This window comes from Salvelinus alpinus, chromosome 9 (genome assembly GCF_045679555.1).
Source record: "Salvelinus alpinus chromosome 9, SLU_Salpinus.1, whole genome shotgun sequence".
In the NCBI taxonomy this organism is placed as follows: Eukaryota; Metazoa; Chordata; class Actinopteri; order Salmoniformes; family Salmonidae; genus Salvelinus; species Salvelinus alpinus.
The window spans coordinates 15,105,953-15,124,474 of NC_092094.1; the positions used below are offsets into that span (position 1 = coordinate 15,105,953).

At 45.2% G+C, this 18,522-nt stretch overlaps 1 pseudogene; it reads right to left on the minus strand.

Annotated features, from left to right (window-relative positions):
• The window catches only part of LOC139584680 (cortactin-binding protein 2-like), a 104,438-nt pseudogene that overhangs the window by 34,897 nt on the left and 51,019 nt on the right, over nt 1-18,522 (minus strand).

Genomic DNA, 18,522 nt, shown 5'->3' on the forward strand with positions numbered 1-18,522 from the left:
TCATCCGTGGTCACCTTCCCATCAGGGAGACGAAGGCAGACCATCTGTTTACGTTGCAATGTCGACTGTCTTAGATTTTTTTTTTAAGCGCTAGAAGCATCAATATCCTTGAGTGAAGCGAAACGAGACCTAATCAAGGCACCCTTCACTCTTTCATGCAGAAACGACCTCAGTTCATGTCTCTTGTCCTGTAAGTTCATGACTAGTCCAGGGTCGTTCTGAGTGAGCAGCTTGAATTCAATAGATTTGATGTCCTGTTCAAGGGCCCTGATAGTCTCTTTAACTTCAATTTGAGACAGAGCAGTATACTGTTGACAAAATAATCGTATTTGGGCCTTCCCAACCTACCACCATTGTCTCAGAAACCAAGGTATATACGAATCTTCGCTGTTGAAAACTAAATGTTAATCTAAAAGAAATGTGAGATAATGTCAAGATGCTTTTTATAGTGAAGATTTGGTTTATAAAGTACCTGGCTGGGCTGATGAGACAGTGGATTGCGCAGTCAGATGGAACAGAGTAAATAGGCCTTTTAACGTAATAGATTTAGACCCACACATAGTATAAATATGTTATATAGCCTACAGCATCGTATATCCCAATGTTTTATGGGTACATACAGTGGGGCAAAAAAGTATTTAGTCAGCCACCAATTGTGCAAGTTCTCCCACTTAAAAAGATGAGAGAGGCCTTTAATTTTCATCATATGTACACTTCAACTATGACAGACAAAATGAGAAACAAAAATCCAGAAAATCACATTGTAGGATTTTTAATTTATTTATTTGCAAATTATGGTGGAAAATAAGTATTTGGTCAATAACAAAAGTTTATCTCAATACTTTGTTATATACCCTTTGTTGGCAATGACAGAGGTCAAACGTTTTCTGTAAGTCTTCACAAGGTTTTCACACACTGTTGCTGGTATTTTGGCCCATTCCTCCATGCAGATCTCCTCTAGAGCAGTGATGTTTTGGGGCTGTTGCTGGGCAACACGGACTTTCAACTCCCTCCAAAGATATTCTATGGGGTTGAGATCTGCAGGACCTTGAAATGCTTCTTACAAAGCCACTCCTTCGTTGCCCGGGCGGTGTGTTTGGGATCATTGTCATGCTGAAAGACCCAGCCACGTTTCATCTTCAATGCCCTTGCTGATGGAAGAAGGTTTTCACTCAAAATCTCACGATACATGGCCCCATTCATTCTTTCCTTTACACGGATCAGTCGTCCTGGTCCCTTTGCAGAAAAACAGCCCAAACGCATGATGTTTCCACCCCCATGCTTCACAGTAGGTATGGTGTTCTTTGGATGCAACTCAGCATTCTTTGTCCTCCAAACACGACGAGTTGAGTTTTTACCAAAAAGTTCTATTTTGGTTTCATCTGACCATATGACAGTCTCCCAATCTTCTTCTGGATCATCCAAATGCTCTCTAGCAAACTTCAGACGGGCCTGGACATGTACTGGCTTAAGCAGGGGGACATGTCTGGCACTGCAGGATTTGAGTCCCTGGCGGCGTAGTGTGTTACTGATGGTAGGCTTTGTTACTTTGGTCCCAGCTCTCTGCAGGTCATTCACTAGGTCCCCCCGTTTGGTTCTGGGATTTTTGCTCACCGTTCCTGTGATCATTTTGACCCCACGGTGGTGAGATCTTGCGTGGAGCCCCAGATCGAGGGAGATTATCAGTGGTCTTGTATGTCTTTCATTTCCTAATAATTGCTCCCACAGTTGATTTCTTCAAACCAAGCTGCTTACCTATTGCAGATTCAGTCTTCCCAGCCTGGTGCAGGTCTACAATTTTGTTTCTGGTGTCCTTTGACAGCTCTTTGGTCTTGGCCATAGTGGAGTTTGGAGTGTGACTGTTTGAGGTTGTGGACAGGTGTCTTTTATACTGATAACAAGTTCAAACAGGTGCCATTAATACAGGTAACAAGTGGAGGACAGAGGAGCCTCTTAAAGAAGAAGTTACAGGTCTGTGAGAGCCAGAAATCTTGCTTGTTTGTAGGTGACCAAATACTTATTTTCCACCATAATTTGCAAATAAATTCATAAAAAATCCTACAATGTGATTTTCTGGATTTCTTTTTCTCATTTTGTCTGTCATAGTTGAAGTGTACCTATGATGAAAATTACAGTCCTCTCCCATCTTTTTAAGTGGGAGAACTTGCACAATTGGTGGCTGACTAAATACTTTTTTGCCCCACTGTAATCACGATAGGACAAAGGTTGATATCGCCCAACCCTAATATATATATACACTATCTCTCTTTTAGATGCATACATTATCTCTCTTATACACACACAGACACAGACACACCCACACAGAACATGAGCCAAATGTGGAAGTCCTTCAAACACATCTCATTCACACACACAAACTAGTAAACACACAAACTAATCAATGTGTAAAGTGCATAATATACAGTTATGCAGTGTTAACTTGAAGTCGATATACTGTAAGTTAACGAGTTTGCTAGTCTGCAATCTCGGCAGTGCTGCATGTCATCATATCGTAACATCATATTGTATCATAGCATCGTATACCCTCTTCTGCCTGCTCTCGGCAGCAGCCAGCTGTGCTGACATCCTCTCCTGCATCTTCCTGCAGTGCGCCATGACTGCCTCCAGGACTGAGATGGGGCTGGAGCCAACTGGCCGGTGTTCTTTGTCCGCCCCGGGGACACAGTCAAAGTCCCTCTGCAGGGCCAGGAAGGGGTCCGTCAGACTGAAGTGGCCGTAACGCTCCTGGAGGAACACATCCTTACGCCGCGCCTACGGAGAGATAGAGGAAGACACAAAGTTACATTTGAAAATAATCACATCAATCACTGACCAAGAGTGTTGGTCATGTTCATATATATATATACAGTGGGGAGAACAAGTATTTGATACACTGCCGATTTTGCAGGTTTTCCTACTTACAAAGCATGTAGAGGTCTGTAATTTTTATCATAGGTACACTTCAACTGTGAGAGACGGAATCTAAAACAAAAATCCAGAAAATCACATTGTATGATTTTTAAATAATTCATTTGCATTTTATTGCATGACATAAGTATTTGATCACCTACCAACCAGTAAGAATTCCGGCTCTCACAGACCTGTTAGTTTTTCTTTAAGAAGCCCTCCTGTTCTCCACTCATTACCTGTATTAACTGCACCTGTTTGAACTCGTTACCTGTATAAAAGACACCTGTCCACACACAATCAAACAGATTCCAACCTCTCCACAATGGCCAAGACCAGAGAGCTGTGTAAGGACATCAGGGATAAAATTGTAGACCTGCACAAGGCTGGGATGGGCTACAGGACAATAGGCAAGCAGCTTGGTGAGAAGGAAACAACTGTTGGCGCAATTATTAGAAAATGGAAGAAGTTCAAGATGACGGTCAATCACCCTCGGTCTGGGGCTCCATGCAGGATTTCACCTCGTGGGGCATCAATGATCATGAGGAAGGTGAGGGATCAGCCCAGAACTACACGGCAGGACCTGGTCAATGACCTGAAGAGAGCTGGGACCACAGTCTCAAAGAAAACCATTAGTAACACACTACGCCGTCATGGATTAAAATCCTGCAGCGCACGCAAGGTCCCCCTGCTTAAGCCAGTGCATGTCCAGGCCTGTCTGAAGTTTGCCAATGACCATCTGGATGATCCAGAGGAGGAATGGGAGAAGGTCATGTGGTCTGATGAGACAAAAATAGAGCTTTTTGGTCTAACTCCACTCGCCGTGTTTGGAGGAAGAAGAAGTATGAGTACAACCCCAAGAACACCATCCCAACCGTGAAGCATGGAGGTGGAAACATCATTCTTTGGGGATGCTTTTCTGCAAAGGGGACAGGACGACTGCACCGTATTGAGGGGAGGATGGATGGGGCCATGTATCGCGAGATCTTGGCCAACAACCTCCTTCCCTCAGTAAGAGCATTGAAGATGGGTCGTGGCTGGGTCTTCTAGCATGACAACGACACAAAGCACACAGCCATGGCAACTAAGGAGTGGCTCCGTAAGAAGCATCTCAAGGTCCTGGAGTGGCCTAGCCAGTCTCCAGACCTGAACCCAATAGAAAATCTTTGGAGGGAGCTGAAAGTCCGTATTGCCCAGCGACAGCCCCGAAACCTGAAGGATCTGGAGAAGATCTGTAGGGAGGAGTGGGCCAAAATCCCTGCTGCAGTGTGTGCAAACCTAGTCAAGAACTACAGGAAACGTATGATCTCTGTAATTGCAAACAAAGGTTTCTGTACCAAATATTAAGTTCTGCTTTTCTGATGTATCAAATACTTATGTCATGCAATAAAATGCAAATTAATTACTTAAAAATCATACAATGTGATTTTCTGGATTTTTGTTTTAGATTCCTTCTCTCACAGTTGAAGTGTACCTATGATAAAAATTACAGACCTCTACATGCTTTGTAAGTAGGAAAACCTGCAAAATCGTCAGTGTATCAAATACTTGTTCTCCCCACTGTATATAGAGAGAGAGAGAAGATCAAACTGAAGATCTCGTACAACGCTGTGTATTACTCCCTTCACAGAACAGCACAAACTGGCTCTAACTAAAATAGAAAGAGGAGTGGGAGGCACTGGTGCACAACGGAGCATTAGTGTCTAGTTTGAGAAACAGATCCCTCACAAATCCTCAACTGGCAGCTTCATTAAATAGTACCCACAAAACACCAATCTCAACATCAAAAGTGAAGAGATGACTCCGGGATGCTGGCCTTCTAGGCAGAGTTGCAATTAAAAAGCCATATCTCAGACTGGCCAATAAAAATAAAAGATTAAGATGGACAAAAGAACACAGACACTGGACAGAGGAACTCTGCCTAGAAGGCCAGCATCCCGGAGTCACCTCTTCACTGTTAACGTTGAGACTGGTGTTTTGAGGGTACTATTTAATGAAGCTGCTATAATTGCAAAAGAGTTTTCTAATGATCAATTAGCCTTTTAAAATGATACACTTGGATTAGCTAACACAACGTGCCATTGGAACACAGGAGTGACGGTTGCTGATAATAGGCCTCTGTACGCCTATGTAGATATTCCAAGCTACAATAGTCATTTATAACATTAACAATGTCTACACTGTATTTCTGTTCAATTTGATGTTATTTTAATGGACAAAAAATGTGCTTCTCTTTCAAAAACAATGACATTTCTAAGTGACCACAAACTTTAGAACAGTAATGTACATGTAGGCAGAGTTAAAGTGACTATGCATAAAAAAACTGAGAATAGCAGCAGCGTAAAGAGAGGGGGGGGCAATGCAAATAGTCTGGGTAGCCATTTGATTAGCTGTTCAGGAGTCTTATGGTTTAGGGGTAAAAGCTGTTAAGAAGCCTTTTGGACCTAGACTTGGAGCTCCGGTACCGCTTGCCGTGCGGTAGCAGAGAGAACAGTCTATGACTAGGGTGACTGGAGCCTTTGACAATTTTTAGAGCCTTCCTCTGACACCGTCTGGTATAGAGGTCCTGGATGGCAGGAAGCTTAGCCCCAGTGATGTACTGGGCCGTATGCACTACCCTCTGTAGTGCCTTGCGGTCAGAGGCCGAGCAGTTGCCATACCAGGCAGTAATGCAACCAGTCAGGATGCTCTCGATGGTGCAGCTGTAGAACTTTTTGAGGATCTGAGGTCCCATGCCAAATCTTTTCAGTCTCCTGAGGGGGAATAGGTTTTGTCGTGCCCTCTTCACGACTATCTTGGTGTGCTTTGACCATGATAGTTTGTTGGTGATGTGGACACCAAGGAACTTGAAGCTCTCAACCTGCTCCACTACAGCCCCGTCAATGAGAATGGGGGCGTTCGCGGTCCTCCTTTTCCTGTAGTCCACAATCGTCTCCTTTGTCTTTATCACGTTGAGGGAGAGAGAGGTTGTTGTCCTGGCACCACACGGCCTGGTCTCTGACCTCCTCCCTATAGGCTGTGTCATCGTTGTTGGTGATCAGGCCTACCACTGTTGTGTCATCAGCAAACTTAATGATGGTGTTGGAGTTGTGCCTGGCCATGCAGTCATGAGTGAACAGGGAGTACAGGAGGGGACTGAGCATGCACCCCTGAGGATCAGTGTGGCGGATGTGTTGTTACCTACCCTTACCCCCTGGAGGCGGCCCGTCAGGAAGTCCAGGATCCAGTTGCAGAGGGAGGTGTTTAGTCCCAGGGTCCTTAGCTTAGTGATGAGCTTTGAGGGCACTATGGTATTGAACGCTGTCATCAATGAATAGCATTCTCACATAGGTGTTCCTTTTGTCCAAGAGGGAAAGGGCAGTGTGGAGTGCAATAGAGATTGCATCATCTGTGGATCTGTTGGGGTGGTATGCAAATTGGAGTAGGTCTAGGGTTTCCGGGATAATGGTGTTGATGTGGGCCATGACCAGCATGTCAAACCACTTCATGGCTACAGACGTGAGTGCTACAGGGACTATGGTTGTCTGCTTGAAACATGTTGGTATTACAGACTCAGACAGGGAGAGGTTGAAAATGTCAGTGAAGACACTTGCCAGCTGGTCAGCGCATGCTCGGAGTACACGTCCTGGTAATCCGTCTGGCCCTGCGGCCTTGTGAATGTTGACCTGTTTAAAGGTCTTTTCTCACATCGGCTACGGAGAGCGTGATCACACAGTCGTCCGGAACAGATGAGGCTCTCATGCATGTTTCAGTGTTACTTGCCTTGAAACGAGCATATAAGTAATTTAGCTCGTCTTGTAGGCTCGTGTCACTGGGCAGCTCGTGGCTGTGCTTCCCTTCGTAGTCTGTAATAGTTTGCAAGCCCTGCCACATCCGACGAGCATCGGAGCCGGTGTAATACGATTCGATATTAGTCCTGTATTGATGCTTTGCCTTTTTGATGGTTCGTCGGAGGGCATAGCAAGATTTCTTATAAGCTTCCGGGTTAGAGACCCGCTCCTTGAAAGCAGCAACTCTACCCTTTAGCTCAGTGCGGATGTTGCCTGTAATCCATGGCTATTGGTTGGGGTATGTACGTACAGTTACTGTGGGGACGACGTCACCAATGCACTTATTGATGAAGCCAGTGTTTACCTAAAGGAGTACGTGTCTCCACAGGCATGGAAGGAAGCTAAAATAATTCCACTGCCTAAAGAGTAAAGCACCCTTTGCTGGCTTTAACAGCCATCCAATCAGTTTGCTGCCTGTTCTTAGTAAACTGATGGAGAGAATTGTGTTTGACCAAATACAATGCCATTTTTTAAAACAAGTTAACTATTGACTTTCAGCATGATTGGTTAAAATAAATGGATAATAAGATGATAGTTGGAGCTGTATTGTTAGATTTCAGTGCAGCCTTTGGTGTTATTGATCACAAATTGTTATTGAAAAAAACATTTACATGGCTTGCCATCACATTTTTGGAGAGTTATTTATCCAGTAGAACCCAGAGAGTGTTCTTCAATTGAAGCTTGTCTAACATCAGATATGTACAGTGTGATGTCCCTCGGGGCAGTTGTCTTGGGCCGTTACTCTTCTCTATTTTTATAAATGATTTGCTACTGGTCTTACACAAAGCTAAAATGACTATGTATGCGGCTGATTCCACACTCCTGAGGAAGTTGAGGAAGCTAAACTCATAGGTATAACATTCGATGGTCAATTATCATGGTCATGTCATAGGTACTTAACCCTAATTTCTTCTGTAAACCGCTCTGGATAAGAGTGTCTGCTAAATGACTCAAATGTAAATACAAATGTAAAATATTGACAAAGTTGTTGTGAAGATGGGGAGGGGTATGTCTGTTATAAAAAGTGATTCTGCATTTTTGACAGAAAAAAACAACTGTACTAGTTGTTCAGGCTCTGGTCTTGTCCCATCTTGATTACTGTCCAGTAATATGGTCAAGTGCAGCAAATAAAAACCTAGCAAAACTGTAGCTGGCTCAAAACAGAGCAGCACGCCTTGCCCTTAACTGCACATACAGAACTAACATCAACAACAACATGCCAGTCTTTCCTGGTTGAGGGTTGACGTGAGATTAACTACTTAACATTTTTATGAGAATTATTACTGTGATAAAAATTCCAGATTGTCTGAATAATCAAATAACATACAGCTCTGACACACATACATACCTCACAAGACATGCCACCAAGGGTCTCTTCACAGTCCCCAAGTCAAAAAACGAATTCACGGCAATGCAGTGTTATACAGAGCCATGAATGCACGGAACTCCCTTCCATCTCCAATTACTCAAACAAACAGCATAATGACTCTTTAAAAATGTATTTAAAAAACATCTCACGGCACAATAAGGACTGTGAAATGACACAGACACAAACACACTCTATCACACTCTGACACACAGACACAAACACACTCTATCACACTCTGACACACAATCTACAAACACACTCTATCACACTCTGACACACAGACACAAACACACTCTATCACACTCTGACACACAATCTACAAACACACTCTATCACACTCTGACACACAATCTACAAACACACTCTATCACACTCTGACACACAATCTACAAACACACTCTATCACACTCTGACACACAATCTACAAACACACTCTATCACACTCTGACACACAATCTACAAACACACTCTATCACACTCTGACACACAATCTACAAACACACTCTATCACACTCTGACACACAATCTACAAACACACTCTATCACACTCTGACACACAATCTACAAACACACTCTATCACACTCTGACACACAATCTACAAACACACTCTATCACACTCTGACACACAATCTACAAACACACTCTATCACACTCTGACACACAGACACAAACACACTCTATCACACTCTGACACACAGACACAAACACACTCTATCACACTCTGACACACAATCTACAAACACACTCTATCACACTCTGACACACAATCTACAAACACACTCTATCACACTCTGACACACAATCTACAAACACACTCTATCACACTCTGACACACAATCTACAAACACACTCTATCACACTCTGACACACAATCTACAAACACACTCTATCACACTCTGACACACAATCTACAAACACACTCTATCACACTCTGACACACAATCTACAAACACACTCTATCACACTCTGACACACAATCTACAAACACACTCTATCACACTCTGACACACAATCTACAAACACACTCTATCACACTCTGACACACAATCTACAAACACACTCTATCACACTCTGACACACAATCTACAAACACACTCTATCACACTCTGACACACAATCTACAAACACACTCTATCACACTCTGACACAGACACAAACACACTCTATCACACTCTGACACACAATCTACAAACACACTCTATCACACTCTGACACACAATCTACAAACACACTCTATCACACTCTGACACACAATCTACAAACACACTCTATCACACTCTGACACACAATCTACAAACACACTCTATCACACTCTGACACACAATCTACAAACACACTCTATCACACTCTGACACACAATCTACAAACACACTCTATCACACTCTGACACACAATCTACAAACACACTCTATCACACTCTGACACACAATCTACAAACACACTCTATCACACTCTGACACACAATCTACAAACACACTCTATCACACTCTGACACACAATCTACAAACACACTCTATCACACTCTGACACACAATCTACAAACACACTCTATCACACTCTGACACACAATCTACAAACACACTCTATCACACTCTGACACACAATCTACAAACACACTCTATCACACTCTGACACACAATCTACAAACACACTCTATCACACTCTGACACACAATCTACAAACACACTCTATCACACTCTGACACACAATCTACAAACACACTCTATCACACTCTGACACACAATCTACAAACACACTCTATCACACTCTGACACACAATCTACAAACACACTCTATCACACTCTGACACACAATCTACAAACACACTCTATCACACTCTGACACACAATCTACAAACACACTCTATCACACTCTGACACACAATCTACAAACACACTCTATCACACTCTGACACACAATCTACAAACACACTCTATCACACTCTGACACACAATCTACAAACACACTCTATCACACTCTGACACACAATCTACAAACACACTCTATCACACTCTGACACACAATCTACAAACACACTCTATCACACTCTGACACACAATCTACAAACACACTCTATCACACTCTGACACACAATCTACAAACACACTCTATCACACTCTGACACACAATCTACAAACACACTCTATCACACTCTGACACACAATCTACAAACACACTCTATCACACTCTGACACACAATCTACAAACACACTCTATCACACTCTGACACACAATCTACAAACACACTCTATCACACTCTGACACACAATCTACAAACACACTCTATCACACTCTGACACACAATCTACAAACACACTCTATCACACTCTGACACACAATCAACAAACACACTCTATCACACTCTGACACACAATCTACAAACACATTATTCTTTAGTTGTATTGTTTGTATATCATTACATTGTATATCGCTGAAATAAATTTGTGCGACTGTCCTTGTCTATCATTGTATCAGTGTTTTGTTACTTGTCGTGTTTTATGTTTTTGTTTGGACACCAGGAAGAAAAGCTGCTGCTTCGGCAAACGCTAATGAGGATCCGAATAAACCAATGTCTGTGATCGTGTCTGTGGGCATGTCTGTAGTCATGTCGGTGGTCGTGTCTGTGGTCATGTCGGTGGTCATGTCTGTGGTCATGTCTGTGATCATGTCTGTGGTCATGTCGGTGGTCGTGTCTGTGGTCATGTCGGTGGTCATGTCGGTGGTCATGTCTGTGTTCATGTCTGTGGTCGTGTCGGTGGTCATGTCGGTGGTCATGTCTGTGGTCATGTCTGTGGTCATGTCGGTGGTCGTGTCTGTGGTCATGTCGGTGGTCATGTCTGTGGTCATGTCTGTGATCATGTCTGTGGTCATGTCGGTGGTCGTGTCTGTGGTCATGTCGGTGGTCATGTCGGTGGTCATGTCTGTGGTCATGTCGGTGGTCATGTCGGTGGTCATGTCTGTAGTACTAAATGTTTGCAGAAGCAGTAGCTCTACAGGATAAGAACTGGCCACCGCTGTTCTAGACCCACATACATGCTTTTGCCTGAGCACAGCCTAAGCTGAGCCCCAGACCTTGCACTCTGCTCAGGACAGTCTTAGCTCAGCTGAGTCCCAGACCTTGCACTCTGCTCAGGACAGTCTTAGCTCAGCTGAGCCCCAGACCTTGCACTCTGCTCAGGACAGTCTTAGCTCAGCTGAGCCCCAGACCTTGCACTCTGCTCAGGACAGTCTTAGCTCAGCTGAGACCCAGACCTTGCAGTCTTAGCTCAGCTGAGACCCAGACCTTGCACTCTGCTCAGGACAGTCTTAGCTCAGCTGAGCCCCAGACCTTGCACTCTGCTCAGGACAGTCTTAGCTCAGCTGAGACCCAGACCTTGCAGTCTTAGCTCAGCTGAGACCCAGACCTTGCACTCTGCTCAGGACAGTCTTAGCTCAGCTGAGCCCCAGACCTTGCACTCTGCTCAGGACAGTCTTAGCTCAGCTGAGACCCAGACCTTGCAGTCTTAGCTCAGCTGAGACCCAGACCTTGCACTCTGCTCAGGACAGTCTTAGCTCAGCTGAGCCCCAGACCTTGCACTCTGCTCAGGACAGTCTTAGCTCAGCTGAAACCCAGACCTTGCAGTCTTAGCTCAGCTGAGCCCCAGACCTTGCACTCTGCTCAGGACAGTCTTAGCTCAGCTGAGACCCAGACCTTGCACTCTGCTCAGGACAGTCTTAGCTCAGCTGAGACCCAGACCTTGCACTCTGCTCAGGACAGTCTTAGCTCAGCTGAGACCCAGACCTTGCAGTCTTATCTCAGCTGAGACCCAGACCTTGCACTCTGCTCAGGACAGTCTTAGCTCAGCTGAGCCCCAGACCTTGCACTCTGCTCAGGACAGTCTTAGCTCAGCTGAGCCCCAGACCTTGCACTCTGCTCAGGACAGTCTTAGCTCAGCTGAGCCCCAGACCTTGCACTCTGCTCAGGACAGTCTTAGCTCAGCTGAGCCCCAGACCTTGCACTCTGCTCAGGACAGTCTTAGCTCAGCTGAGCCCCAGACCTTGCACTCTGCTCAGGACAGTCTTAGCTCAGCTGAGCCCCAGACCTTGCACTCTGCTCAGGACAGTCTTAGCTCAGCTGAGACCCAGACCTTGCAGTCTTAGCTCAGCTGAGACCCAGACATTGCACTCTGCTCAGGACAGTCTTAGCTCAGCTGAGCCCCAGACCTTGCACTCTGCTCAGGACAGTCTTAGCTCAGCTGAGCCCCAGACCTTGCACTCTGCTCAGGACAGTCTTAGCTCAGCTGAGCCCCAGACCTTGCACTCTGCTCAGGACAGTCTTAGCTCAGCTGAGCCCCAGACCTTGCACTCTGCTCAGGACAGTCTTAGCTCAGCGGGTCGTGGGAAAGACGAGTCCAGACAGGGATACTGTGCCCGCTATGCCCTCTCTGGCTAGGGCCAGTTTCTGAGCTCCACTGTCCTGTCCACCCACTCCCTTCTACAGCAGCCATGATGATTGTCTGGTGTTAGATTACATGGAGAGGGGAGATGAGGGGAGGGTTAATGCTGGGTTTAATCTGTTAGTACTATCCTGGTGGAGATGAGGGGAGGGTTAATGCTGGGTTTAATCTGTTAGTACTATCCTGGTGGAGATGAGGGTAGGGTAATGCTGGGTTTAACCTGTTAGTACTATCCTGGTGAAGATGAGGGTAGGGTTAATGCTGGGTTTAACCTGTTAGTACTATCCTGGTGGAGATGAGGGGAGGGTTAATGCTGGGTTTAACCTGTTAGTACTATCCTGGTGGAGATGAGGGGAGGGTTAATGCTGGGTTTAATCTGTTAGTACTATCCTGGTGGAGATGAGGGGAGGGTAATGCTGGGTTTAATCTGTTAGTACTATCCTGGTGGAGATGAGGGGAGGGTTAATGCTGGGTTTAATCTGTTAGTACTATCCTGGTGGAGATGAGGGTAGGGTAATGCTGGGTTTAACCTGTTAGTACTATCCTGGTGGAGATGAGGGGAGGGTTAATGCTGGGTTTAATCTGTTAGTACTATCCTGGTGGAGATGAGGGGAGGGTTAATGCTGGGTTTAACCTGTTAGTACTATCCTGGTGGAGATGAGGGGAGGGTTAATGCTGGGTTTAACCTGTTAGTACTATCCTGGTGGAGATGAGGGTAGGGTAATGCTGGGTTTAATCTGTTAGTACTATCCTGGTGGAGATGAGGGTAGGGTAATGCTGGGTTTAATCTGTTAGTTCTATCCTGGTGGAGATGAGGGTAGGGTAATGCTGGGTTTAATCTGTTAGTACTATCCTGGTGGAGATGAGGGTAGGGTAATGCTGGGTTTAATCTGTTAGTTCTATCCTGGTGGAGATGAGGGGAGGGTTAATGCTGGGTTTAACCTGTTAGTTCTATCCTGGTGAAGATGAGGGGGGGGTTAATGCTGGGTTTAACCTGTTAGTTCTATCCTGGTGAAGATGAGGGGAGGGGTAATGCTGGGTTTAATCTGTTAGTACTATCCTGGTGGAGATGAGGGGAGGGTTAATGCTGGGTTTAACCTGTTAGTACTATCCTGGTGGAGATGAGGGGAGGGTTAATGCTGGGTTTAACCTGTTAGTTCTATCCTGGTGAAGATGAGGGGAGGGTTAATGCTGGGTTTAATCTGTTAGTACTATCCTGGTGGAGATGAGGGTAGGGTTAGTGCTGGGTTTAATCTGTTAGTACTATCCTGGTGGAGATGAGGGGAAGGGTAATGCTGGGTTTAATCTGTTAGTACTATCCTGGTGGAGATGAGGGGAGGGTTAATGCTGGGTTTAATCTGTTAGTACTATCCTGGTGGAGATGAGGGGAGGGTAATGCTGGGTTTAATCTGTTAGTACTATCCTGGTGGAGATGAGGGGAAGGGTAATGCTGGGTTTAACCTGTTAGTACTATCCTGGTGGAGATGAGGGTAGGGTTAATGCTGGGTTTAATCTGTTAGTTCTATCCTGGTGGAGATGAGGGTAGGGTTAATGCTGGGTTTAATCTGTTAGTTCTATCCTGGTGGAGATGAGGGGAGGGTTAATGCTGGGTTTAATCTGTTAGTACTATCCTGGTGGAGATGAGGGTAGGGTTAGTGCTGGGTTTAATCTGTTAGTACTATCCTGGTGGAGATGAGGGGAAGGGTAATGCTGGGTTTAATCTGTTAGTACTATCCTGGTGGAGATGAGGGGAGGGTTAATGCTGGGTTTAATCTGTTAGTACTATCCTGGTGGAGATGAGGGGAGGGTAATGCTGGGTTTAATCTGTTAGTACTATCCTGGTGGAGATGAGGGGAAGGGTAATGCTGGGTTTAACCTGTTAGTACTATCCTGGTGGAGATGAGGGTAGGGTTAATGCTGGGTTTAACCTGTTAGTACTATCCTGGTGGAGATGAGGGTAGGGTTAATGCTGGGTTTAATCTGTTAGTTCTATCCTGGTGGAGATGAGGGGAGGGTTAATGCTGGGTTTAATCTGTTAGTACTATCCTGGTGGAGATGAGGGTAGGGTAATGCTGGGTTTAACCTGTTAGTACTATCCTGGTGGAGATGAGGGTAGGGTAATGCTGGGTTTAACCTGTTAGTACTATCCTGGTGGAGATGAGGGTAGGGTAATGCTGGGTTTAACCTGTTAGTACTATCCTGGTGGAGATGAGGGTAGGGTAATGCTGGGTTTAGCCTGTTAGTACTATCCTGGTGGAGATGAGGGGAGGGTTAATGCTGGGTTTAATCTGTTAGTACTATCCTGGTGGAGATGAGGGTAGGGTAATGCTGGGTTTAACCTGTTAGTACTATCCTGGTAGAGATGAGGGTAGGGTAATGCTGGGTTTAACCTGTTAGTACTATCCTGGTGGAGATGAGGGGAGGGTTAATGCTGGGTTTAATCTGTTAGTACTATCCTGGTGGAGATGAGGGGAGGGTTAATGCTGGGTTTTATCTGTTAGTACTATCCTGGTGGAGATGAGGGGAGGGTTAATGCTGGGTTTTATCTGTTAGTTCTATACTGGTGGTTGTAACACTGAAATGGGCAGATAAATAGGTTGGATATGGGCAGACAGGTTCCTGGTAACTGTCACGGATACCCCTGGTACTGATGCTCATTCTGTTCACCAGTTCCGGAGATCTACGTCACCAGCTTTCTAGGCTTCACTGAACGGGATTCATTATCATCAACCCCGGACTGTCTCGTCTGATAACACACACCTGGTTCCATTATCATCAACCCCGGACTGTCTCGTCTGATAACACACACCTGGTTCCATTGTCATCAACCCCGGACTGTCTCGTCTGATAACACACACGTGGTTCCATTATCATCAACCCCGGACTGTCTCGTCTGATAACACACACCTGGTTCCATTGTCATCAACCCCGGACTGTCTCGTCTGATAACACACACCTGGTTCCATTGTCATCAACCCCGGACTGTCTCGTCTGATAACACACACCTGGTTCCATTGTCATCAACCCCGGACTGTCTCGTCTGATAACACACACCTGGTTCCATTGTCATCAACCCCGGACTGTCTCGTCTGATAACACACACCTGGTTCCATTGTCATCAACCCCGGACTGTCTCGTCTGATAACACACACCTGGTTCCATTGTCATCAACCCCGGACTGTCTCGTCTGATAACACACACCTGGTTCTCATTTCCCCTGATTAGTATGTTATATATGTGCCCTCTGTTCCCTCTGTCGGTTATTGTCCCATGTCCGTTGGTGGTGTGAGCACCTATGTGTTGGTGCAGCTGTTATGCTGCGTGCTTTATATATTGGGTATTACTGGTATCGTCCTGTGTATTTCAACAAGGTTTACCCTCGCTCTTTTGTTTGGGTACAGCCCAGTGTTTTTGTATACGTGTTTGTTTTGGGTGTATTAAAAACCCCTATTGTGTATTCCTGCGCCTGTCTCCAAAATCCTTTATACTAGCGTGACAGTAACAAATCAACCATCAGTTGTTAAGTACTTTTTAATGCCCCAGCATGACTTTGTATCGGGCAAGAGTCTTCATCAGACATGACATGAGAGCAGCGGTGGGTGAATTTGGGGCACTGCTATGATCTATGAGTCAGTTAGCAAACACAGCTATACTAAGCTCCTGTAGTTATTATTACCTAGGCCTTCGGGACTATTGACACTATTAACTGTGGACACTATTGAGCACATAATAATCATTGAGCTCCCGAGCCAGTGACCAAAGACAATAAACCACTTCAAACCAAACCACTGAGCAAACTGCTGGTTGGCATTATACATGAAACCGAGAATCTCACTGCCGATAGGTACTTATCACAGTGGGAGGCCGTTCCTGAGGCGTGCCGACCTGGTAGAGACGAACCTACCTTTTCTACTTGGAGAATCGGAATGTCTGGGCTTCCAGCCAATCAGACTTTAAGCCAATCAGAGAGCACAAACCCACACATGGGGAGGCCAACAGAAGTGACAACAAAAATGGGAAAAAAAAGTCATTTTCTAAGGAATATGCTAGCGTTAGTTAGCTAGCTAAACATTTATCTATGGGCTGGCAGCATTGGATCATGGAGAGTGAATTCAATTGTTTCTTTGTCATCTTGCTTGGTAGTTATCTAGCTATGACCATCTGGCTAGTATCAACAAGGGCCTTCTACAAAATAGCAACATTAGCACAGCTAGATAGCATTGGAATCTAGACCATAAGCAACACACACAGACATGCATTGCCAAACAACACTACTGCCACCTTTTGGTTTGGAGCATTTTAACAAGGCTGAGTGTCTGAGGACTCAAGGTTTTTGCTGTGTGAACACAAAAGAGATTGACTGCCAACACTGTTCAGAGTTGCTAATTACTGTCGTCAGGTAAACGTTTGACAGTGAGCTTTAAGGAACCAATTTCAAAACCAATGGGAAAACACAGACTCTTATAAGAATTAAGAATTCACTACTGTACATATTGAAGAGAGGAGCTGAGCTACATCCACAGTGTTCAGGACACTGAGTTCTGTGTGTCTGTCCTGTGTCTGTTCTGTGTGCACAAGGAAAGAGGAATAATGTATCACTGTTGGTCATAAACCCCTAGCGAAGGCAAGGGAAAGAGGGAGAGAACGAGAGAGAAAGAGAGACACAGGGGTGAGAGAGAGACTCAGTGAGAGAGAAGAATGAGAGAGAGGGAGAGAGACAGCGAGAGAGAGTAGGAGAGAGGGAAATAAAGAGAGTGAGAAGAAAGAGAGAGAGGTGAGAGAACGAACACAGAGTGTTCATAGGGGTGGCTAGCTACTGTGTTCTTGGTTGGACAAAGAAGGAGATTAAATGTACAGATCGCACATTAATAGGAATACTTTGAACACACATAAACAAACTACTGCATAAAGTTGCTACACACACAGACACAGATACACACACACACACAGACACAGATACAGACACACACACAGACACAAATACAGATACAGACACACACACAGATACAGACACACACACAGATACATACACAGATACAAATACAGATACAGACACAGATACAGACACAGATACAGACACACACACAGACAGACACACACACACAGGAAGCAGGGAAGAGATTGATGGCAAATCCCAAACATTCAGAGATAGTTCCCATTACTCTGACCATTGACTGTGAACATAAACAGAGAGAGGAAGAGAGAGAGAGTATGGAAGAGAGACAGTGAGAAAGATAAAATGGGTAGAGGTACAGAGAGAGAGAGAGAGAGAGAGAGAGAGAGAGAGAGAGAGAGAGAGAGAGAGAGAGAGAGAGAGAGAGAGACTAGAGAAAGTGAGACTAGAGAAAGTGAGAGGAGAGACAGAGCGCGTGAGAGAGAGTAAGAAAGAGAGAGAGAGAGAGAAAGAGAGAGAGAGAGAGAGTAAGAAAGAGAGAGAGAGTAAGAGAGGGAGAGAGAGGGAGAGAGAGGGAAAGCAAGAGAGAGAGAGAGTAAGAGGGAGAGAGAGAGAGGGAGAGAGTAAGAGAGAGAGAGAGAGTAAGAGAGTAAGAGGGAGAGAGTGAGAGTAAGAGGGAGAGAGAGAGAGTAAGAGGGAGAGAGAGAGAGTACGAGGGAGAGAGAGAGTAAGAGGGAGAGAGAGAGCGTAAGAGGGAGAGAGAGAGCGTAAGAGGGAGAGAGAGAGAGAGTAAGAGGGAGAGAGAGAGAGTAAGAGGGAGAGAGAGTAAGAGGGAGAGAGAGTAAGAGGGAGAGAGAGAGTAAGAGGGAGAGAGAGAGTAAGAGGGAGAGAGAGAGTAAGAGGGAGAGAGAGAGAGTAAGAGGGAGAGAGAGAGAGTAAGAGGGAGAGAGAGAGAGTAAGAGAGAGAGTAAGAGGGAGAGAGAGAGTAAGAGGGAGAGAGAAGGGGCTAATTAGTGAGGTGGTTGAATCCCAGCCATCTGGTCCTCTACACTGGGCTTTCACAAATCTCCTCGCTGATCACAGAG